At 38.4% G+C, this 26,427-nt stretch overlaps 1 pseudogene; it reads left to right on the top strand.

Annotated features, from left to right (window-relative positions):
- Window positions 1-823: 823 nt before the first annotated feature.
- On the top strand, window positions 824-1,721 carry LOC136143012 (geranylgeranyl pyrophosphate synthase-like; annotated as a pseudogene).
- The last annotated feature ends 24,706 nt before the right edge of the window (window positions 1,722-26,427 follow it).

Here is a 26,427-nt window from a genome sequence, read left to right as displayed (position 1 = left end):
TGCAAATAACATCTTCTTGTAATCGGCCCGTGGACTGCCTGAATGAATACCACTAGAACCACTAGAAAGCCAGTTTGGCTTAGAAAGAAAACAATACTTAAAATCTTTTAGCAAGGCCACAACGAGGGTAGCTGAACCACCATTTGACTTTGGAGCCATGGATTCCTGGAATTAATAAGAGTAATAACAATAGTGAGCACTTATAGTAGTACCTATGTGCCAAGTATTGTTCTAAGTTGACTCATTTAATCTTCATAGTTGTGCAGTACGTGCCATTATCATCGTCCCCATTTTATAGACGAAGAGATCATGACATGGGTAGGTTAAGTGATTTGTCCAGGGTCACATACCTAGTAAGTATTGAAACCAGAATTTATTTTATTTTTTATTGAAGTATAGTTGATTTACAATGTTGTGTTAATTTCTGCTGTATAGCAAAGTGACTCAGTTATACATATATATACATGCTTTTTTTAAAATATTCTTTTCCATTATGGTTTATCATAAGATATCGAATACAGTTCTCTGTGCTATACAGTAGGACCTTGTTGTTTATCCATCCTATATATAAAATCTTACATCTGGAGTGTGACCGGGATGGTGCATTTTCTTGCACTGAGTAATTCAGTGTCGCTGGCAGTTGAGCAGGGCGGAGAGTTCTATGGTGAAGTGAGGGGAGGGATTCATGTAGGAGTCCGGGGGAGCCTTGTTCTGAACTCTAAGGTGGGAAGTTGATGCTGGGGACTGCTACTCCCAGACTCGCAGCATGAAAGTTGTGATATCATCCTCGAACCATCAGCTTTGAAATTTAAAAAGAGTGGAGAAGACTCAAGAAACAGGCCAAAGAATTCTTCTAGAACCTTACAAGTACTTACCTCAGTTACCAGGTAAATAAGTGAGAAGCAAACTTTCACAGACAATTAATCATTGGCTAAAAGTTCCCAAAGACAAGCTGCAGGTTATCATTGAAGTGACAGAAATGTTGCATAATGCCAGTTTACTCATTGATGATGTCGAAGACAGCTCAGAACTCCGACGTGGCTTTCCCGTGGCACACAGCATCTATGGAATTCCATCTGTCATCAATTCTGCCAACTATGTACATTTTCTTGACCTAGAGAAAGTCTTAACCCTTGATCACCCAGATGCAGTAAAGCTTTTTACTCGCCAGCTTTTAGAACTCCATCAGGGACAAGGCCTAGATACCTACTGGAGGGATAATTACACATGTCCCACTGAAGAAGAATATAAAGCAATGGTCCTGCAAAAGACAGGAGGACTATTTGGATTAGCAGTAGGTCTCATGCAGTTGTTCTCTGATTATAAAGAAGATTTAAAGCCACTGCTGAATACACCTGGGCTGTTTTTCCAAATTAGGGATGATTATGCTAATCTACACTCCAAAGAATATAGTGAAAACAAAAACTTTTGTGAAGATCTAACAGAGGGAAAGTTCTCTGTTCCCTACTATTCATGCTATCCGGTGGAGGCCTGAAACCACCCAGGTGCAGAATCTCTTGCACCAGAGAACCGAAAACGTAGATATTAAAAAATACTGTGTACATTATCTTAAGAAAGTAGGTTCTTCTGAATACACTCGGAATACTCTTAAAAAGCTTGAATCTAAAGCCTATAAACAAATTGATGCATGTGGTGGGTACCCTGAGCTAGTAGCGCTAACAAAACACTTAAGTAAAATGTTCGAAGAAGAGAATGAATAATATTAAGCCATTCTCGATTAGGTCTGATAGCTTAGTTGACTTTTTTTTGTCTTTTAGCCTATTGCCTTTTGAAAAATTTGGACCAAGCTGTTGGTCTCCAAAAACTGAGTGATAGTGGTGATGTGAGTGAGGTTGTTTCAATTTAGAATCCCTGTGTACAGATAATCAGCATAGTACCAAGTTGAAGGAATCACAAGGAGGCACATATAAATAAGTCTAATTTGGATGTCAGAATGTGCTATGATGGGACGTTGTGGCCAACTCTGCCACGCACGTTCTGTTGATTCTGTCCATAAAGAAGACTTCAGCTTCTAGGAACTTTTATCCACATACTTCCTAACTGTATTATGTGGGCATTTCGCAATTCATCTACCCCATTTCCAAGCCATTGACTACTTGGGACCAGTTTCTATAGCTAGCTGGCCCAATGACCACAGGAACTCCTCTTTCTTCCTAAATGTCGTTGCTTAGAATAGCTCATTCTTCTCCCTGGAAACTCCCTTACTAAAGTCTTCCATGAAAAAGCTGACAGTGACAAGCAAAAAAGCAAAAACAAAAAAAAACTTACATCTGCTATCCCCTACCTCCCACTCCATCCCTCTCCCACCCCCTTGCCCTTGGCAACCACCAGTTTTTTCTCTATGTCCCTGATTCTGTTTCTGTTTCATAGATAGGTTCATTTGTGTCATATTTCAGATTCCACATGTAAGTGATATCGTATGGTATTTGTCTTTCTCGTTCTGACTTCACTTAGTATGATAATCTGTAGTTGTATTCATGTTGCTGCAAATGGCATTATTTCATTCTTTATAATGGCTGGGTAGTATTTCATTGCATATATGTACCACATCTTCTTTATCCGTTCATCGGTCGATGGACATTTAGGTGGTTTCCATGTCTTGGCTATTGTAAATAGTGCTGCTATGAACATAGGGGTGCGTGTATCTTTTTGAATTAGAGTTTTGTCTGGGTATATTCCCAGGAGTGAGATTGCTGGATCATATGGCAACACTATTTTTAGTTTTTTGAGGAACCTCCATACTGTCTTCCATAGCAGCTTCACCAACTTACATTCCCACCAACAGTGTAGGAGGGTAAAGTGAATAATTTTTAAAACTAATACAAGAGCATTTATTATCCAGTTGGCCCCATGGAGAATCAGCAGGTTGGAGATTTGAGGACCAGCTCTGCCTCAGGAGAGCTGGGTTTATTTGGACATGTTGTTTACCTTCTCTGACCTTGTTTCCCTTTTTTTTTTTTTAAATACATTTATTTATTTTTGGTTGCGTTGTGTCTTCGTTGCTGCCTGCGGGCTTTCTCTAGTTGCAGGGAGCAGGGGCTACTCTTTGTTGCGGTGCACGAGCTTCTCATTGCGGTGGCTTCTCTTGTTGCCCAGCACAGGCTCTAGGTGTGCAGGCTTCAGGAGTTGTGGCTCAAGGGCTCTGGAGCACAGGCTCAGTAGTTGTGGTGCACGGGCTTAGCTGCTCCGCGGCATGTGGGATCTTCCTGGACCAGAGCTTGAACCCGTGTCCCCTGCATTGGCAGGCGGATTCTTAACCACTGCACCACCAGGGAAGTCCCTGACCTTGTTTCCTTATCAGTAAAATGGGGATAATTTTTACCCTGCAGAACTACTGGAAGGATTTATTGGAATAATCTGTGTAAAGTCCCTGACATTGTATCTGGTGAGAAGCCAGAGGCTCATTCCAATAATACTGTCAGTACTCAAATTATTTTATTTATTTATTATTATTTGTTTTTTTTGCGGTACGCGGGTCTCTCACTGTTGTGGCCTCTCCCATTGCGGAGCACAGGCTCCGGACGTGCAGGCTCAGCGGCCATGGCTCACGGGCCTAGCTGCTCCGTGGCATGTGGGATCTTCCCGGACCGGGGCACGAACCCGTGTCCCCTGCCTCGGCAGGTGGACTCTCAACCACTGCTCCACCATGGAAGCCCTCAAATTATTTTTTTGAAACTCATATTCTTCAAGTGCCTTCAGATTTAGTTTGAGTTACGGGGGAAAGAAAAGTTTCATTATCCTACAGTCATATTTCATTTTCATATTTCATTTTTGACATTAAAAAATATTGTTCAGGTTGGTCTTTTGACCTACTTATCAAACCTTTGGTGGCTTTTGACTATTGCCAAAAATGAAATCACCATTAAATGACAGAAATGTATTGCCATTCAGGATATTTTAAAAATTACATATCATGATTTGGAGGCAAACCTAACAAAATAAGAGTTTCAAAAATGTTTGAGCAATGATTTCATCAATCTTGGCATTAATAAAAAGCTTCATAAAAAGACTAGCTGGAAGGCGCTAGATCCTCTTAGAAGTGTACATTCTAGCGGGCTTGTTTCAAAAAACACACGTATAATTTTATAGTCTTATCTCATTTAAAGCATAAACTCTTAGCTTTTATCAGAAACATTGGGTTTTCTATTGTAAAAATAATGTCATTCCCCTGATACCACATTTGGTAAGAAACCAATTTCAATTTCCAAGCATAAAGAAGAGTTTATAAAAGTGCAGTTGTTTCCTTTTATTCCTTTTAATCCTTTGATGCAGAAGAGAAGTCAAACCCTGAGATAGGTTACCAAGAATGTTCCAGAAGGGCCTAGAATCAAAATATGTGATCCAGGGAAATTATAAAGGAAATTATGTGGCATAAAATAGCAGCTATTGTATGGCCATCAGCAGGAGGATGAGACTACCAAGAGGAAGAGCCAAAATACCAAGCAAGAAAAGGTTTTTTAAAAATCTTACTGTGTTTGATTTTTAAAACAGCTTTATTGAGATATAAATCGTATAATATACAATTCACCCATTTAAAGTGTACAAGTCAACGGTTTTGAGTATATTCACTGTGTGCAACCATTACTAAAATCTAATTTTAGAATATTTTCATTACCCATAAAAGAAACCCTTTAGCAGTCATCCTCCCCCATTCCTCCCAAAACCCCCTCTCCCCCCCGCCCTAGGCAACCACTACCCTACTTTCTGTCTCTATAGATTTGCCTATTCTGGACATTTCATACAAGTGTAATCATACAATATGTGATCCTTTGTGACTGGCTTTTTTCACTCAGTAGCATGTTTTCAAGGCCTATCCATGTTATAGCATGTATCAGTACTTCTTCCTTCACACGGTTGAATAATCTTCAGTTCATAGACATTTGGGTTGTTTCTGCTTTTTTTTTTTTTTTTGGCTACTATGTGTAATGCTGCTATGAACATGCATGTACAAGTTTTTGTGTGGATGTATGTTTTCATTTTCTTGGGTATATAGCTAGGAGTGGAATTGCTGGGTCATGGGGTAACTCTGTGTCTAACATTTTGAAGAATCGCCAAACTGTTTTCCATAGCAGCTGCACCATTTTACATTCTCACCAGCAATGTATGAGGGTTCTGATTTCTCCATATCCGTTTGATTTTGTTTTCAATCAGACATTCAAGACTGCTGACAGCCGATTCAGCCTATTAAGATGGAAAGAATTAGAAAGAGATATAACAAACACATGAAGTGTTTCAGGGCTGCTGACAGTGTCATAAGCCTGTTGGATGAAGAATCAGGAAAACATTCAATGTAAAATAAAATATTTCAAACATTATCATCATCAACCAAGATTGCTTGTCACCACCTGTTCTTTTGCGCTTATTGAAAAAGCAAGACCAACTGTGTCTTGGAGACACAGCATACATATTCATATTTAGAGACTTAAGGACAAAAACTGAAAAGGGAGAGAGCTTAATGGAAATAAATAATTGATGATAATTATAATTGAGGAAGAAAATGAAGAACAATTTATGATATTATTTCAATGTGATATATTATCAAGCTAAATGTCCAGTTTCACCTCTGCCATTCCCTCCCTGAAAACTGCATTCCAGCCAGAACCTCAGCTCCCACTGTCCCACCCTCTGATAACTCTACTGTCCCATTTAGCCCGGATTCTTTGGCGGCTTCTCCACTTTTGCCTCTGAACACATAACTTTTGATGCCCATCTGCTTTGCCTCCTTTCCTCACTTCTTGAACTCAGTCACGGTATTCAACTTGTATTAAATTTCCTAATTCACCGAACACAACTTGCCATTATGATGTGAGAATTTCATAACGGCATTCAATTTATCTTTGTTGAGTGATTTAATTCTGGAGCATGACATATACATTTCACTGATGTCACAAGATGACAAGGCACAAATTTTTCTTATCAATTTCTGGACCCTGAAAATGAGCCCCCCCAAATTGTCTATTTTTTAAAACAATATACCAATTTCAGAATAACAGTGCACGCTAGCAGCCCCAAATAAATATTGATCATAAACTGACACCTAATCGAATGTCTGACTCATCCTGTGTGTGACCCATTTCTCGTCTGAGTACACACACACACACACTCCATGCACACAACCTCAACAAAACTTCACCTGTCAACATCTGCCTCTGAGCACACAAAACTTGAGCAGCAACAAAAACTAGGAGTTGCCACTTTCACAAAAGCCTGAACATCTATTCCCAAGACTAGGAAGATAATGTTCATCTTCCTGAAAACCTTGAGAGATTTTATTTGCAACATTTTATGCTGCAGAGCTTATGAAATAAAATAATAATACAACACAGTATACTTTGGTTTTAAATAGCCCCTTTCATCCAAGAAGCTTAAAGAAACTTACAAACATTACTCATTCACCTTCATAAATTTTTTTATTGAATTAACAAGATAGTCTACGGAGCAAAAGTTAAAAGCAATAAAAACAACCATATTTTATGTAACGACTGTTCCAAACATATCCATTTTCCATTTTCTTGACTTACATGAAACTATTCAGACTCTCATTAGTTTCAACCTCCAGGAGATAAGGCAACAATGAACTGCTGAAGTGTATAAATAAAAAAGAATAATTCAGAGCTCCAGTCGCATTTGTCTTCCCCCTGTCTCACTTAGAGCTTTAATTCTGAAGAAGGAAAAACCCGTGATACATTTCTTTCCTTGCCAATCCTATGTGTATTTCATGTTTTACAACAACTCCACTGTCTGTAATGGGGTTTGAGCTCTTGGGGGAAACTCTGTTGATGCAAATAGACATATTCTTAGGATGCTACATAATGCTTTCATGGCCTAGCCATTTGTTTTTTGATCTTGATATTGCAAAGCCGAAATTTGCTTAGGTCACATGTTTTCACGTGGGGGGCTGGGGCTTGTGGGCAGTGCGGGAAATCTCACCCACTGTGGAGGAGGGCGGGGATCGTAATTAAACCTACCTGAGGTTGCTGATTTGTACAGTATAGTAATTGTATTGGAAGTCTGTCTTCTCAGCTACTTCAGTCTATAGACGTCTTAAGACCTGGTATTGTGGCTCCAGTATTCTCCATGGGTGTTTTCTTCAAGTGGGTACTAGCCATTCTAATGAATTATTTCTTAAATTAACATAAAAGCAAGACAATGCTCAAAAGTAATATTAAAATAACAGCATTGTCTTAGAACTGCTTGCAACAGCAATGAGAAAATGGATTTTCCCTAGGAAAGTGGAAGCCTCCACAAATGTCACCCTACCCTCTACCCCAGATTTTTCCAAACCATATTTTTTTTTTTTTTTTTTTTTGCGGTACGCAGGCCTCTCACTGTTGTGGCCTCTCCCGTTGCGGAGCACAGGCTCCGGACGCACAGGCTCAGCGGCCATGGCCCACGGGCCCAGCCGCTCCGCGGCATGTGGGATCCTCCCGAACCGGGGCACGAACCCGTGTCCCCTGCATCGGCAGGCGGACGCTCAACCACTGCGCCACCAGGGAAGCCCCAAACCATATTTTTGTTTGTGGTCTGTTTGCTGGGAAAATTCCTCACCTGTCTGGATGTTGAACTAGATGCTAAATCCAGGCCTGAAACTCTGCAGGTTTTATAATCACACATTCACGAGACTCTAGGCTCTTATATATGTCAAGGCAAATGTTTAGATGACGATAAAGTAAGATATTGCCTGTAGCTTTATTTTTCTAAATGAATTAAATGAATTATTTTTAAAGGAATAGTCAACAATGTTCAAGTGTTCTAGCTGACGTGTGACTTTGGCCCTATTTATGCTATGCCAAAATAGTTATTTTAGTGGGAAACAAGACAAAAAAGTCCCATTTATTATTTGACATGGTGTAAATCAAAAAGAATAAAGATTTGTCAGTTTTAAAATATTTTATTACAGAACATTAAAAACATACGAAGAGAATAATCAACACTTATATACCCTTTACTACAAAAAAACAAACATTAACATTGGCCTTGCTGACTTTATTCTCATAAAATAAAATGAAATAAAATTTAAAAGAATAAGATTCTGCTTTAGCTAAGGCTTTATCCTGTTCCCTTCCTCTCCTTTCCATTCCTGAAGAAAATCAGTATGCTAAAGTGGGTGTGCAGTGTTCTTGTACATATATAAATCCACTGAAAAATGACTAACTTCAGCTAGTTATTTATTGATCCCTAAATTGGTCAAAGTGAAACTTATTTCCACCTTTTCCTACAATTGCAGTGTTACAATAAGCACATATACACTTTTACTTGGGCACATGTGGGAGAGTTGCTCCAGGGTGGATATTGACATGTGGAATCTTGGGTTGCTGGGTAGACGTAATCAGTATGGTCAACCTGCTCTCCAGATCACTCATCTGAAGAATCTTATAGGCTCCAGATCCTCACCATTGCTTAGTGTTTTCAGATTTTCAGACATGTTAAACTTTTGCCAATCTGCTATATGTAAAAAGGTATTTAGTTCACATTTTCCTGATTATAAGAGCAGTTGGTCTTTTAACATATTTCATATTTCATATGTTTTTTTGCCCACTTGGGTTTCTTCCTCTGTGAATTGCGTTTTCAAACTTTTGGGCCATTGTGGGTTTTTTTTGAAGTATAGTTGATTTACAATGTTGTGTTAGTTTCAAGTGTATAGCAAAGTGATTCAGTTATATATATATATATATATATATATATATATATATATTCTTTTTCAGATTCTTTTCCCATATAGGTTATTACAAAATATTGAGTAGAGTTCTCTGTGGTATACAGTAGGTCCTTGTTGTTTATCTATTTTATATTATAGTAGTGTGTGTATGTTAATCCTAACCTCCTAATTTATCCCTCCCCCCGGCCCCTTTCCCCTTTGGTAACCATAAGTTTGTTTTCTATGTCTGTGAGTCTATTTCTGTTTTGTAAATAAGTTCGTTTGTATCATTTTTTTAGATTCCACATATAAGTGATATCATACGATATTTGTCTTTCTTTGGCTATTGTTTTAATGAGTTGTCATTTTTTATTGATATGGAGGTGCTCTTTATATGTTAAGATTACCAGTCCTTTGTTAGTTATATGGATTACAAGAGTCTTCTCCCAGTCTCTGTCTTGACTTTGTTTTTAAATATCATCTCTTTTTCCCTCTCCTTTTAAAACTTCTTTTAATGGAGAAGTTCAAATATATACAAAATTGGAGAAAATAGTGTGCCCCCATGTACCCACCACCTAGCTTTAACAATTGTCAACTCCTGGCCAATCTTATTTGATTTACACCCAACCTGCTCCCCAGCCTTACCCCACCCCCCACCAATTCCTCCTCTTACTTCCTGGGTTGTTTTCAAGCAAGTCCCGGATATCATTACCATTTTGCCCATAAATATTTCAGTATGTATATTTAAAAGGTGAAAACTTTAAAAAGAAAAATGATATGGATTGATTTGTCATTTTGTTTTTATATCTTTTTCATACAGAAGTTTAAATTTTTTAATATGATCTAATATGTCATTTCAGTTTTATTTTTCATTTAGGTTTTTAATCAACTGAGATTATTTCTTTTGTATACAGTGAGATATGACTACAATGTTTAAAAAATTTTTTTGCCTTATTTAGCAAATCGTTCCAGCACCATTGAGTGAGTAGTTCATCCTTTCCAGACTTATTTATAATATCACTTTTGTTAAATATCAAATTTGAAACTATACTTGGCCATGATGAATTTATTTTTGCACCATTAACAATACTTTTTAATTACTATAGCTTCATAATAGGTTTTAACATCTGAAAGACAAATATTCCCTTCTTCTCTTTAAGATTGCCTTGGCTATTCTTTGTCCTCTATCTCCTCTATCTTTCTTACGAATTTTATTTTTAATTATTTAAAAAATTAATTAATAATAATTTAATAATTTTAAAATTAATTTTTAATTTTAAAATTAATAATTTTAAAATTAATTAATTAAATTAATGCAGTTTTTGCTGCATTGGGTCTTCGTTGCTGTGTGTAGGTTTTCTCTAGTTGTGGTGAGTGAGGGCTACTCTTCGTTGTGGCGGCGGGCTTCTCATTGTGGTGGCTTCTCTTGTTGTGGAGCACAGGCTCTAGGAGCATGGGCTTCAGTAGCTGCAGCACACAGGCTCAGTAATTGTGGCTCGCGGGTTCTAGAGCACAGTCTCAGTAGTCGTGGCACACAGGCTTAGTTGGTCTGAGGCACGTGGGATCTTCCTGGACCAGGACTCGAACCCATGTCCCTTGCATTGGCAGGTGGATTCCTAACCACTGCACCACCAGGGAAGTCCAACTTTCTTATGAATTTTAACTTGAGATTGTCGAGTTCCATGAAAGATCCTATTGAGATTTTGACTGAAATCACATTGAATTTATACATCAATGTGGGCATACTTTATATCTTTATGATGTTGAGAATTTCCATCTACAAGTAAAGTATACCTTCTCATTTACTTGTCATCTTTCATGTTTCTCATTAAAATTGTATAATTTTCTTTTATAAATGTGCTCTGAATTTGTTAGATTTATTTCAAAGAAACTTAGCTTCTATTGCTACCTTAAATGTTATCTTTTTTTAATTATATTTTATAATTTTTTGATGATGGTATAGAAGGAGGCAATTGGTTTTATATTTGAAATTTATACTCAACAACTTTGTTGAACAATCTCATTAGTTCTAATAGTTTGTTAATTCCATAGAGATAATCATGTCACCTGCAAGTGACAACAGTTTTGTTTCTAATATATTTTAATTATTTTTCTTTTCTTAATTCACTGGCAAGAATCACTAATATAATATTAAATAAAATAGTGATAGTGGGGATTTTTTCCTTGTTCTTAAGTTTAAAGGGAGTATTTATAATGTTTCATGTAACAGTCAAGGTTCAATCAGAGGAGCAGAACCACTAGGAGATAAGTATTTGTTACAGGGATTTGACCATACACAACTGTAGAAGCTGTAAGGCTGCTGTCCTCCCAACCAATGCTGGAGCTTGAAGTCCAGGGGCAAACGGTGGGGAAGGGAAGATGGATGTCAAGTGGAGGAAGATCAAGGACAGCACTGAACCCACAAACATAAGCTGGAGCCCACAAGGGTGGACTGAAACCTGTCAGTTCTTTTTTTTCTTCTTCCTTTTTAAAAAATTGAGGTATAGTTGATGTACAATATTATATAAGTTTCAGGTGTACAACATAGTGATTCACAATTTTTAAAGGTTATACTTCTTTTATAGTTATTATAAAATATTGTCTATATTCACTGTGTTGTACAATATATCCTTGTAACTTATTTACTTATTTATTTTTATTTTTTTGTGGTACGCAGGCCTCTCACTGCTGTGGCCTCTCCCATTGTGGAGCACAGGCTCCGGACGTGCAGGCTCAGCGGCCATGGCTCACGGGCCCAGCTGCTCCGCAGCATGTGGGATCTTCCTGGACCGGGGCACGAACCCGTGTCCCCTGCATCGGCAGGCGGACTCTCAACCACTGCGCCACCAGGGAAGCCCACTTATTTATTTTTATACATAAGAGTTTGTACCTCTTAATCTCCTACCTCTATCATACCCTTCCCCCTTCCCTCTCCCCACAGGTAACCACTAGTTTGTTCTCTATACCTGTGAGTCTGTTTCTTTTTTGTTGTATTCATTAGTTTGTTTTATTGTCTGGATTCCACATTTTAGTGATATCATACAGTATTTGTCTTTCTCCGTCTGACTTAACTTCACTTAGTATAATACCCTCCAAGTCCATCCATGTTGCTGTAAATGGCAAAATTTCATTCACTCAAATGGCTGAGTAGTATTTCATTGTGTACATATACCACATCTTCTTTATCCATTCGTCTGTTGATGGGCACTTAGGTTGCTTCCATTTCTTGGCTATTGTAAATAATGCTGCTATGAACACTGGGGTGCATGTATCTTTTCAAGTTAATGTTTTCATTTTCTTCCAATATATGCCCAGGGGTGGGATTGCTGGATCATATGGTAGTTCTAGTTTTAGTTTTTTGAGGAACCTCCATACTGTTCTCCATAGCGGCTGCGCCAACTTATATTCCCACCAACAGTGCACAAGGGTTCCCTTTTCTCCACATCCTCGCCAACATTTATTATTTGTGGTCTTTTTGATGATACCTATTCTGGCAGGTGTGAAGTGATATCTCATTGTGGTTTTGATCTGCATTTCTGTGATGATTAATGATGTCGAACATCTTTTCATACGTCTGTTGGACATCTGTATGTCTTCTTTGGAAAATGTCTATTCAAGTCTTCTGTCCATTTTTTAATGGGGTTGTTTGTTTTTTTGATGTTGAGTTGTATGAACTGTTTATTTTGGATATTAGCCCCTTATCAGTCATATCATTTGCAAATATTTTCTCCCATTTAGTAGGTTGTCTTTTGTTTTGTCAATGGTTTCCTTTGCTGTGCAAAAGCTTTTAAGTTTAATTAGACCCATTTATTTATTTTTGTTTTTGTATCCTCTGTCTTAGGAAACAAATCCAAAAAAACAGTGCCGTGATTTATGTCAAAGAGTGTTCTGCAACCTGTGTCAGCTCTTGACCTTGATGGAGTAAAATAAATAGTTATGAGTATTTTTTCCTTATTTTAATGTGCATAAGTTTATATATATTAGCCATATATTTTTGTTTTCTTTCCCTCTGGGTCTTAGTTATCAGAGAGCTTAGATCCCTCTCATCCATCCTATAGTGGCCCTTATTATTGACATAGTTGTGGTCTCCCCTTTTTTCTTTCCCCTTTGTTAACCAATTCATATATTCTGGTGGGGAAAGAGTTAAAGTAGAAATTAAATAATGATTCTAGCAGTAACCAGCTGTGGAGAGCTCATTTATTTTCTTTTTTCTCTAATATAGACTTACAGTGGTGCTACATTTTTTTCCCCCCTTTGGAACATATTATACATAATAACAATAACACAGTGGCTGAGCGAGGTTTGTTTGTTTTTTTTCTAAAGAGGCTTTATCAGTCAAGGTTCAGTCAGAGAAGCAGAACCATGGGGAATGAATATATCTATATGTATGATTTTGTTACTGGTATTTAACCTTATGCAATCGTAGGAGCTGGTAAAATAGACTCTGTAAGGTTGTTGTCTTCATATCTCATGCTTGGAAATTCAAGTTTACAGGGCAAGCAGTCAGCAAGGGAAAATGGACGAAAAGCAGGGGAGAGCAAGACGGAACCACAAACTCAAGGGGAAGCCTATGAGGACAGACTGAAACCCATGTTAGTTCTTGTTGCTGCTGACCTTGATGGAGCACTTGCTGTCACTGCCTCACACCAACAAGGTGAGCCAGAAGACAAGTGACAACGTGTGTGAATTACAAAATGGCTGCCGTTTCACTTCTGCCCTCCAAATGTCACCCAAGAACCTCTCTCATGGGCTACTCTAACTGGAAACGTATAGGAAAGGGAATACTGGGAAATGTACTTCAGCTTAGCTAAGTCAACAAATGACAAACCCACCACGAATCGTTTTGTTTTTTTTTTTTAATCAGTTTTGTTGAGGTGTAATTTACTATAACACACACCTATTTTAAGTGTATACTTTGATGAGCTTTGACGATTGTTACTGATTTACATCCATGTAACCAGTAACTACCAGCACAATCAAGATATAGAATATTTCCATCTCCCCCGAAAAGTTCCCTTGTGCCTCTTTGTAGCTAATCCCCCTCTCACCCTCAGCTCTAGGCAACCATTGATCTGTTTTCTGTCAATATAGATTAGATTTGACAGTTTTAGAATTTTATGTTAATGGAATTATACAGAACTGTACTCTCTTGTGTCTGGTTATTTTCACTCAGCCTAAGAATTTTGAGATTCATATAAGCTATTTTATGTGTGAGTAGTTCATCTTTTTTATTCCTGAGTAGTATTCCAGGGCATGGATATATCATAATTTGCTTATCTGTTCCCCTGTTGATGGACATTTGAGCTGTTTATGTTATTTGGCTCTTATGAATAGAGTCACTGTGTACATTCATGTATAAGGCATTGTATAGAAGTATTCCTTCTCTTGTATAAATGCTTAGGAGTAGAATTCCTTGTCTATTTAAATATTTTGCCCATTTTAAAATGTGGTTTGTTTTTCTTCTTACAATTGAGTTGTAAGAGTTCTTTATGTGTTCTGGCTACAAGTCCTCTGTCAGATATATGAATCATGAATATTTTCCCCTAGTTCGTGGTTTGCATTTTTATTTTCTTAAAAATGTGTGTCAAACAGCAAAAGTTTTAAATTTTGATGAAGTCCAATTTATCAATTTTATTTTATTTATTTATTTTTGTTAGTGCTTTTGTGTCTTAATACATCTTTCCTATCCTACCCCAAGGTACACAAATGTTCTCTTATGTTCTTTTTTTTTTTTTTTTCGGTTTCGCCAAGCAGCTTGTGGGATCTTAGTTCCCCGACAAGGGGTCAAGCCTGGGAGGGATCAAACCTGGGCCCCTGGCAGTGGAAGCACAGAGTCCTAACCACTGGACTAACAGGGAATTCCCTTTTATGTTCTATTCCATAAGGTTTATACTTTAACTTTCACATTTAGATCCATCATCCATTTAATTCTTTTTATGCGGTGAGCACTGAGGTCCATTTTTCAAAATATGGATACCCAGTTGTTCCAGGATTACTTTGTCACCTTTTCCAAAGATCAATTGATCATGTATGTATGGGTGTATTTCTGGACTCCCTATTCTGTTTCATTAATCTATATGTCTGTCCTCAGGTCAATATCTCATTGTTTTGATGACTGTAGCTTTATCATAAGTCCTGTAAGCCCTCCAAATTTGTTCCTCTGTTCCAAAATTGTTTTGGATACTCTTGGTCTTCTTACATTTTCATATAAATTTTATAATCATTTATCAGTTCCTAAAAAGAGCCAGCTAGGATTTTAATTGAGAATGCATTGAATGGCTAGATCAATTTGGGAATTTACATCTTAGCAGTATTGAATGTTCCAAACCATAATCATTTTTATCTTCTTCAATTATTTATGTCTTCTTTAATTTCTCACATGTAGAAGTTTTATCATTTTCAGTGTAGAAGTTTTATGCATTTTGTTAAATTTATCTCATTTCTTTGTTGCTATTTGTAAATTGTATTTTTTTAACATTTCAGTTTCCAATTGTTTACTGATAGTCAGTGATCTCTATTCTTATCTTTAGCATTTCTTCATTTCTTTGAATTTAGTTTTCTCTTCTTTTTCTAGCTTCTTATGGTGGAAACTTAGATAACTGACTTTGAACCCTTCTTTTCCTAAAATAAGCATTTATATCTATAGATTTTTCTTTAAGCAGTGCTTTAACAGCATCCCACACATTTTTTTCTTTATTGAAATATAGTTAATTTACAATATTATATTCGTTTCAGGTGTATAACATAGTAATTCAGTATTTTTATAAATTACACTCCATTTGAAGTTATTACAAAATAATGGCTATAATTTCCTTTGCTGTACAATGTATCTGTGTCGCTTATCTATTTTGTATATAGTAGTATGTATTTCTTAATCCCCTACCCCTATCTTGCCCCTCCCACTTCCCTTTCCCCACTGGTATCCACTAGCTTGTTTTGTGTATCTGTGAGTCTGTTTCTGTTTTGTTATACACATTCATTTGTTTTATTTTTTATATTCCACCTATAAGTGAAAACACAGTATTTGTCTTTCTCTGTCTGACTTGTTTCACTGAGCATAATACTCTCTAGATCCACCCACATGGTTGCAAATGGCCAGTATCTCAGAAATTTGGTATTTTTTCTTTTATTCACCTTGAATTCTTAAAAATTTCTTCTTTGACCCATGGATTTCTTAAAAGTATGTTTTATAACATCCAAATATTTGGGAAATTTTTTAGTTATCTTTCTATTACTGATTTCTAGTTTTATCCCATTGTGGTCAGAGGACACACACTGTACGATTCCAATCCATTTAAATTTATTGACACTTTTTTACGGCATAGCGTATAATCTGTCTTGATGACTCTTCCATGTGCACTTGAAAGGAATGTATATTCTGTTGTTGTTGGGTAGAGTGTTCTATAAATGTCAATTTTGACAAGTTGGTTGATGGCATTTAAGTCTTCTACATCCTTACTGATTTTCTGTCTACTTGATCTATTAATTATTATTGAGAAAGGAGTGTTGAAATCTTGAATAATAACTGTAGATTTGTCTATTTCTCTTTAAAGTTTCCTCAGGTTTTGCTTCATCTATTTTGAAGCTCTGATGTTTATTTGGTGCTTATCCATTTAGGATCTATGTCTTCTTGATGAATTGACCCCTTTATCATTATGAAATGTCCCTTTTCATCTCTGATAGCATTTTTTTTTTTTTTGCTTCATTTTCCACAAGGATCTGTTTGTAGTAAACTCAGCATATCTGAAAATGTCCTGATTAAATGATGGTTTAGTTGGGTATTGAATTCCAGCCTCACAGCTATCATCTCTCAGCACCATGAAGATGTTATTCCATTATCTTCTGGCCTGTAATGTTGCTGTTGCAATATCTCTTCTCAGTTTAATTGTTGTTGTTGTTTCTTTAAGGTGCTCTGTTATTTCTCACTGATGGCTTTTAAGATCTTCTATTTCACTTTGGTAAACACCAAAGTTTGGTATTTTGATGTTTCTTTACAATGTGTCTAGGTTAGTGTTTATTTTTTATTTTTCCTTCTTGGTGTGGATGTACTTTTTACAATTGAGATTTATGATTTTAATGAATACAGAAAAAAAATTGTCAGCCATTATGTCTTAAAATATTGATTCTCCATCACCCTCCTAGCCTCAAAGTCTTTCTATTCTTGCCTTGGGGAGTTCCTTTTGGAGATATATTTGACTATCGAATTTTATCCTTGATATCTCATAACCTTTTTTTCATATACTCCATAATTCATGTATTCCATCTTTTCATCTTGCTGTGCTGCATTTTGAGTAAATTCTTCAGATATATTCACCAGAGAGTTTAGTAATTCTCTTCAGCAATGTTAAATCTAATTTTAAAATGCACTGAGTTTTAAATTTCAATAATTGTATCTTTAATTTCTAGATTAGTTTGGTTCAAAATCTGCTTGTTACGTTTTAAATAGTGACTTGTTTTTATGGATTACAGTACTGGTTTTATGTCTTTAATCATTTTAAACATACTTATTTTATCCTCTGCATTAGTTTATTCTAGTACCTAAAGTATATTAGGGATATAGATCTGCTGTTTATGTGCCCATTTTTACTCAGTGGAATCTTTCTCTCTTTATGTCTTATAATTTGAAATTTAAACTCCACATCCGTGGAGCTTTATCTGTGCAATCCTGTCCATCTCAGACTTGGGATATAGGCCTCCAAAGCATTTTTGCATCTGTTTCTCCCAGGCAATAGAGACTGGGAAGAATTGTTTTTTCTTTTTTTTTTTAAATTGAAGTATAGTTGATTTACAATGCTGTGTTAGTTTCAGGTGTACAGGAAAGTGATTCAGTGATTCAGTTACATTCATTCTTTTTCATACCTTTTCCATTCTGGTTTATCACAGGATATTGAACATAGTTCCCTGTGCTATGCAGTAGGACCTTGTTGTTTATCCACCTATATATAATAGTTTGCATCTGCTAATCCCAAACTCCCAATCCATTCCTCCCCTATCCCTCCTCCCCCTTGGCAACCACAAGTCTGTTCTCTCTTGGCAACCACAAGTCTGTTCTCTATGTCTGTGAGTCTGTTTCTGTTTCGTAGATATGTTCATTTGTGTCATATTTTAGATGTCACATATAAGTGATATCATATGGTATTTGTCTTTCTCTTCCTCACTTACGTCACTTAGTGTGATAATCTCTAGGTCCAGCCATGTTGCTGCAAATGGCATTATTTCATTCTTTTTTATGGCCGAGTAGTATTCCATTGTATATATGTACCACATCTTCTTTATCCATTCTTTGCTGATGGACATTTAGGTTGTTTCCATGTCTTGGCTATTGTGAATGGTGCTGCTATGAACATAGGGGTGAGAGATTTGGAAGAATTTTTATGTTAACTTTTCATTTTAGGTATTCCTGGGCCATGACAAGGCACGTGGTTATACATTTTTTAGGGGAGAAATTTTTTGTCTACTCAGAGGCTGAGTGAAGAAAGACTCTTCATTGTCAGTTTGTGCCAGCAGGTGGGTTTTTTCCTTTCCCACCTTTTACTAATGGTTCATCCCTTCAAGGACCTGGATTTATGTAGAACAGAACAATTCCAATTCCTTGCCTCATGTGAGTCAAAGGGATTCATTATGCAGTTAAAACATCATTCAACCAGGAGCGTTAGATAAAAACATTTATAGGCAAATACCAACAAATTTACCACTAACAAATCATTGCTGAGAAAAGAAGCAAAGCAGTTTCATGTGGAAGAAAGATTTGAACAAAGAAACAAGAAATCTGACAGAAAGCATGAGAACAAAGAAATTAGTAAAAGTATAAGTAAAGCTGAATAAGAAAGTGGTACATATTTTTAATGATAACTAAGGAGACATTAAAATATAATGGAACTAAAATACAGGAGGATGACAGCATGTAAAATGCAGGAGATCATATCAAGTAAGACTAGAACGAAGCAGAAAACACAATCAGAATTGCTTTAAATCATCCAGAAAATTTTATTTTCCCATTAACAAGAAATCCAGAGATAGGTGGCACTCAGGTGGGTTAAATTAGGGACTCCTCAGTGTCATCAAGGACCCAGACCTTTCATGTTCCATCAGGTGTGTACCTAAAAATGGTTAAGATGACCAATTTAATGTTATATGTATTTTACCACAATTAAAAATTTTTTGATTTCTAGTTTGAATAGACAATGCATACATGTGGCACCAAAATCAGAAGGAGCAAAAGGGTATACAGTGGTTTTCCTATGTGCTTTTCTTGTTTCCCAGTCTTCTTACCTGTTCCACAACCACCCAGCCTATCTCTCCTTGGACATCAATTGATAGCACTTTCTTGTGTGTCCTTCAGAGGTATTCTATGATTCATTCTTTTGAATAGCTGCGTGGTATTTTACTGTACCATATGCACTATATTTTCACCATTCCCCTGATAGTGATCATTTAGTTATTTTTAGCTTGAAATCTCATCTTCTAATAAAAAAAATGCACACTCCATTATGCACTTATTTAATTTATTATTTTTATTTTTATTTTACTCATTTTGATAGGCAATGTATTCACAGGGTTCAAAAATCAGAAAGCATAAGAGGGTAAACATTAAAATGTCTCCTTGTTAGTGCTGTCTCCCAGGTCTTCTGGGCTGGGCATTTACCTGCTTCACAAATCCACTTCACAAATCACTGCCCTTTGCCTGCTCTGCTCTGCACTGCAGGAAAATACATTTCCCAGACTCCCTTGCCTGATGGCTTATGGGTAGCTTCAGGCGATGGGAGGAGGGGCACTGGTAAAGACTGGAGGGTGGGAGGAGGGCAGAGCCAATGTGTTTTTCTCTCCCCTCGTGCTTGAGTAAAACGTGCTGCTGCTGCTGCAACTTCTTTTGGCTTTAGCTCCCACACTGTGGTCAGAGGGTGAGTCAGCCTCACCCTCTGTGGTCCCAGCTCCCTCTGGGCAGCCCCCACCGGGGTTCTACCACTGCTGCATTGGCCCAGCTTCTCAGATCTGGTAACACCACTTCCTCCCTGATTCTCTTCAGCCCCATGAACACTAGACAGTTTTTGCTATTAACAATTTCTGGGGTAGCTTATAGTCTCCTAGTTAGCATCGTAACTCTTTATTACCTGTGTAACCAATTTGCTGTATTAAATTTCCTCTGAATGAAATGCCTAGAGTAGTTTCTCAGGTTGGACCCTGACTGACAATCACCCCTGAAGACAGATAATATTATCAATTTCTTATGTGTGTCCTTCCAGAGACATTTAATGCACATACAAGTAAATTGTATCTATTCTCTCCCTCCCATTTCTTTTCACAAATGATAAAATACTATACATACTATTCTACACTTTGCTTTTTTCACTTAGCAATAATCCTGGAACTTGTTCTATATAACATTTCAAAGATCTTCCTCATTCCTTTTAATTCATCATGTGGATCTACTACAATTAAATAAATTGTTGGAACACAGCCATGCCCATTTGCCTAGGTATTGTCTGTTACTGCTTTCACACCAGTCCCTTATTAATGGATATTTAGGTTATTTATGATTTCCTGCTATTACAAATAACCTTGAACTATACCATATCATGAACTGGGGAGAAAACTTGAGAACTGGAATTGCTGGGTCAGAGGGAATGTGTGTTTGAGAACTTTTTAAGTATAAAAGTTCAAAAATATATTCTTGATAGGCATGGGAGCAGAACTTCAAGGGTTCCAAGGAAACAGGATGTTAAATTTCACCTTTTGGTTGTATTTTGCATATGAAAACATAGTAAAAATAATTTCTCATGGAACAGCACAATTTCACATTATTAACTGTTCTTTTAAAGTTAGGTATTTCAAAAATAATCCTTCATGTATACAATCAAGTGAAGGCAAAGGGCAGGACTCTACAATTACCTTGAGTTTTTCAGAAAGTTCACGTACTACTAGGTTAACGGAGTTTATGAGCTCTGTTGGGTTCCCTTGGAATTGGTACAGTGATTTTCCACTGAGGATAACCAATTTGCCTATTGGATGATTTTTTAGAAAATCTCTTAGCATAGAAAACCTACTGCAAGTCTCTTCCCTGGGGAGAGTGTGAGGGTTGCGCGGAGAGAGTGAGCCAGTGAAGACTTGAGAACAGGTTCTAAAAGTGCTAAGGGCACAAATTGGTTTGACTTAAAAGCATCAAGTAGGGCTTCCCTGGTGGCGCAGTGGTTGAGAGTCTGCCTGCCGATGCAGGGGACACAGGTTCGTGCCCCAGTCCGGGAAGATCCCACATGCCACGGAGCGGCTGGGCCCATGCGCCATGGCTGCTGAGCCTGCGCGTCCGGAGCCTGTACTCCTCAACGGGAGAGGCCACAGCAGTGAGAGGCCCGTGTACCACAAAAAAAAAAAAAAAAAAAAAAAAGCATCATGTAGATTTGCACCTTTAAATTCTATTACTGAAAGCTTTACATTCTCTTGTGTCCTCAAGGAATTGTATGGACTGGCCCAGGAACTGCCTATTTCTTCCAGGTAAACAGTAAACCCTTGGGTCAGTGTAATTTCTGGTGACAAAATTAAGTATGGGAAAAAGTGCCATTACTAAATATTCTCCCCAGTGACTCAATTACAAAGTTTTTTCTGTAAAGGGCCAGACAGTATATATTTTAGGTGTTATGGGTCATGTAGTTTATTTTGCAACTACTCAACTCTGCTGTTTTAGTGCTAAAGCATCTGTAGACAGCATATAAATGATCCAGCATGGGTGGGAATGTAAATTGATACAGCCACTATGGAGAACAGTATGGAGGTTCCTTAAAAAACTACAAATAGAACTACCATATGACCCAGCAATCCCACTATTGGGCATATACCCTGAGAAAACCATAATTCAAAAAAGTCATGTACCAAAATGTTCATTGCAGCTCTATTTACAATAGCCCGGAGATGGAAACAACCTAAGTGTCGATCATCGGATGAATGGATAAAGAAGATGTGGCACATATATACAATGGAATATTACTCAGCCATAAAAAAAACGAAATTGAGTTATTTGTAGTGAGGTGGATGGACCTAGAGTCTGTCATACAGAGTGAAGTAAGTCAGAAAGAGAAAGAAAAATACCGTATGCTAACACATATATAGGGAATCTATGAACAAAAAATGGGGCTTCCCTGGTGGCACAGTGGTTGAGAGTCTGCCTGCTGATGCAGGGGACACTGGTTCGTGCCCCAGTCCAGGAAGATCCCACATGCCACGGAGCGGCTGGGCCCGTGAGCCATGGCCGCTGAGCCTGCGCATCTGGAGCCTGTGCTCCGCAACGGGAGAGGCCACAACAGTGAGAGGCCCGCATACCGCAAAAAAAAAAAATAATTATATATATATATATATATATGTCATGAAGAACCTAGGGGTAAGATGGGAATAAAGACACAGACCTACTAGAGAATGGGCTTGAGGATATGGGGAGGGGGAAGGGTAAGCTGTGACAAAGTGAGAGAGTGGCATGGACATATATACACTACCAAACATAAAGTGGATAGCTGGTGGGAAGCAGCCGCATAGCACAGGGAGATCAGCTCGGTGCTTTGTGACCACCTAGAGGGGTGGGATAGGGAGGGTGGGAGGGAGGGAGACGCAAGAGGGAGGAGATATGGGGACATATGTATATGTATAACTGATTCACTTTGTTATAAAGCAGAAACTAACACATCATTGTAAAGCAATTATACTCCAATAAAGATGTTAAAAAAATAAAAATTAAAAAAATAAAATAAAATCTTGACCAAAAATAAATTAAAAACAAAAAAAGATCCAGCATGGTTATGCTCCAATAAAATTTTATCTCCAAAAAGGGCTGGTGGCAGGATTTTGCCAGAGGACTGTAGTCTTGCCCACCTGTGCCCTAGAGTCAAATCAATGTTCTCACAGTGCACCAGCCCCTTAAGCTGTGGCATGCTTGGTGCTCTGGCTCTCCTGACCTGAGCCGAGCTCTCCCATGGGATTGCTGTGGTATCTGAAATGATTTTCCCTGGTGACAACCTGGCTATGCTCTCTCCTTAGCACGGAAGTCTTTTGAATTGAGAGTAAGTAAAGTCAAATTCGGCCTCTGTACCCCAACACCGAATTAAATCTCAGAGACAGAGTTTTGGATGAAGTAGAAAAGAATAGCTTTATTGCTTTGCCAGGAAAAGGTGGTCACAGTGGGCTAATGCCCTCAACACTCTGTGTCCAAACCTGGAGGGGGTAGTGAGAAGTTTTATAGTAATGGTTCAAAGAGGAGGGCGTGGTCAGCTCATAGACATTCTTCTGATTGGTTGGTGGTGAGGTAGGTGGCAGTCAGCATCATCAACCTTCTGGTTCCAACCGTTCTGGGGTCTACGTGCTTGTGGGCATCATACAGTTAACTTCTCCCACCTGGAGGGGGGTTTCAGTATCTGCAAAACAGCTCAGAGATATTGTGATGTGTATCCCTTGAGGCAGAACCAGGACTCTGCCCCAAGGCTGCACTATTGTTTCTCAACTGCTCCTCCCTTGTCTCTGCATCCCCTCCTTTCCCTAATTAGCAACTCTTTGGACCTGCCCTAAGGTCATGGAGGCTGAATGGAGCCTATTTCCTGCAAATAAGAAATAGGGGACACAGAAAAGCTTTTGTGCCCAGGAGCCCCAAAGGGTCCTGCTCGGTTTCATAAGTATACAAGAGATGTTGATATGATGTCCTTCAATGAATTTAGGGACACACGGAGAGAATGTCATTCATGACAGACCATTAGAGAGTGAGAGGACAAGAGTAACAAAACCAGAGACCCCTGGTGTCATTGGTCCCTGAGGCAGATTGTTTGCAAGCATGGCTGCCAGCAATCCCTCTCATCCTCACATGTGCTTGTTGCACCTCCCATCAGGAAGTGAGGTCTGTTTCCCTCCCCTTGAAAATGGGCTGACCTTGGAACTTGCTTTGGCCAATAAAATATGGCAGAAGTGATATGGTGCCAATTCCAAGCCTAGGCCTTAAGAGACTTGGCAGCTTCAGCTTTCACTAAAACCCTTAGGATAATGCCTGGCACCAAGAAATACTTTATAAATGTGAAATATTTTTTGTCATCATCAAGCCCCTCAGTTTCAAGCAGCTGCTGTCAGCAGATCATCCCACCCAGGTATGACCACAGACTCCCCAGGCCCCACCTGAGCCAGTGTGTAAACAATACTGCTCCAAGATGGCTGCCCTGAGGACATCCTATCGGGCGATTCCTTAGAGCACTCTCTTAGCCCAAGACTAGGGGAGGCTACCTGAACTGTGTTATTTTAGCCCTTTGTAGAGCTGCTTTTATTGGATTGTGCTTTAGCACTACACCTTTGGTCTATACTGCAGGGCATTATAAAGAATAGCCCTATGAACTATAGACTTCCCTATCTAGACACCATTGAAGAGATTAATTTCATTTCAGTGCCCCCTATATAGAAAACTTTCTCTCATGTTTCATTGCTAAGAATAAACGTTCTTTTCCTGTAGTTTTTTCACTGTATGGCCCTGTGACATATATGAGGGATCAGGTATTACTTTTGGCCTTTATCTACTAAATTTGTGGCCCTCTAGCAAGTGGACAGGTTCTTACAAGGTATTTTGGGGAATTCTAACTTAACTCCTTGCTTCATCTATTTTTTTCCTACTGTCATTTTCCCTTTCCCCTGGTCACCATGCTTACTTTGTAAAATGGTAATCCAACTCAAATCTTTTTGTTGGACTGAAGCAAGGTAAAAGTAAAGATTAAAAAACTGCTGCTTAAGATAATCCTAAATCAACACCTTTTAAAAATAGGTGGATAACATAAATATACATTCTGCAAGTTTAGAAATCGTATAACTTATCTGGGAGTTTCATTTTGGCTTTGAGTTTTTGAACAGTTAATAAATAAAATTTAAAAGATTTGAGCAAGAAAGTGAAAAAAGATACCCATTGATTCTTGTTTTCAGGCTCAAAAGATGGATTGTTATAACATCTACTATAACGACCCCAGCCACCACTACCATTGAGCACCTACTGTATGCTAGGAATTCTACTGGGTACATTACATCCATTATCTTACTCATGAACAAACAGGTGCCATATTGAAAATATTCAACAAATCAAATATATACTAGACACAAAAGTGCTGAGGATACAGCAGAGTAAAGCCAGACAAGATCTCTGCTTTCATAGCACTTTGGTGGAATTAGTTATCTTTCATAATGACTTCATAACTGCCTGTCTTTGAGCAAGCTGTCTTTGTGTTCTGAGCTCTTGGAGAGCCTCATGGTGATGATGAAGATGGTGGTGATGATGCCAGTTTACATTTATTGAGCATATATTATATCCCGGGCATTGTTCTAAGTGTTTACATGTATTAGCTCACTAAATCCTCAGACGATCCTATGAGGTATATGTTAGTATTAGCTCCATTTTATAGATTAGGAAACTAAGGCACACAATGGTTACATCAGGGTTTCCGAACCTCCACACTATTGACATTTTGGACCAGATATTTCTTTGTGGTAGGGGGCTGTGCTGTGCATTGTAGGATGTTTAACAGCATCCCTGACCTCTACTCATGACTAAATGCCAGTAGCAACCCCCTGTCCCCAGCTGTGACAACCAAAACATCTCCAGACATTGCCAAGTGTCCCCTTAAGGGCAAAACTGCCCCCGGGTTGAGAATCACTCACTGGGTTAGATGATTTACCCAAACTCACACAACTAGTAAGCATCAGAGCTGAGATTCAACCCAGGCATGCTGGCTCCTGAACCCAAAATATTAACAACACTAAACTCTAGGTGTAATCATCTCGCTCATTATTATCATTTTCAGCATTGGAAATGCAAAAATTGTGCCCTAACTTTCTGAAAAAAAGTGGACATAGCCTTGATGTTAAGATCTCATAATGACTAGCATATTAATTATTCAGTGTATATCAATCAGGTTCCCAGTGAAACCAAGCAGGACCCTGTGGGGTTCCTGGGCACAAAAGCCTTTCTGTGCCCCCAGTTTTTGTTTGCAGGAAATAGGCTTCATTCAGCCTCCATGACCTTTCCTGAGTTCCAGTGGGGCAGGTTCAAACAGTTGCTAATCAGGGAAGGGAGGGGAAGGGACACAGAGACAGTTAAAAGACACAATAGTGCAGCCTTGGGGCAGGGTCCTGGTTCCCCCTCAAGGGATACACAAACAATATCTTTGAGCTGTTTTGCAGACACTGAAAGCCCCACCAGATGGGAGAAGTTAACTGTATGATGCCCACAAGCACGTAGACCCCAGACCGGTTGGAACCAGGTTGAGGATGCTGACTGCCACCTACCTCACCACCAACCAATCAGAAGAATGTCTATGAGCTGACCATGCCCTCCTCTTTGAACCATTACTATAAAACTCCTTACTACCCACTCCAGGTCGGGACACACAGTTCTGAGGGCGTTAGCCCTCTGTGGCCCCCTCTGCCTGGCAAAGCAATAATGCTATTCTTTTCTACTTCACCCAAAACTCTGTCTCCGAGATTCAATTCTGTATCAGGGTACAGAGACCGAATTTCAGTTACACCAGCAGGAAACAAAAGGCATCCCTCTAATTAAGAGAATTTGAGGAGGGTTCAACAAGCCAATTGTCAACAAATATGTGGGGCAGGGAGTAGGGAGACCACAGGGAAGAGTGTAGTTCTCTGAGGCTATTAACAGTGGCGAGTTTTTACCACCTCTAGGCCCAATGGGATGAGGAATTGAGAGGATGAGAAGTGGGGGGCGGGGGGAGAGAGAGAGAAAGAGAGAGAGAGAGAGACTTGAAAGAAAC

This window comes from Phocoena phocoena, chromosome X, assembly GCF_963924675.1.
Source record: "Phocoena phocoena chromosome X, mPhoPho1.1, whole genome shotgun sequence".
NCBI lineage: Eukaryota > Metazoa > Chordata > Mammalia > Artiodactyla > Phocoenidae > Phocoena > Phocoena phocoena.
Note: the sequence above shows the minus strand (reverse complement) of the source record. Positions and strands in the feature narration are given on the sequence as shown.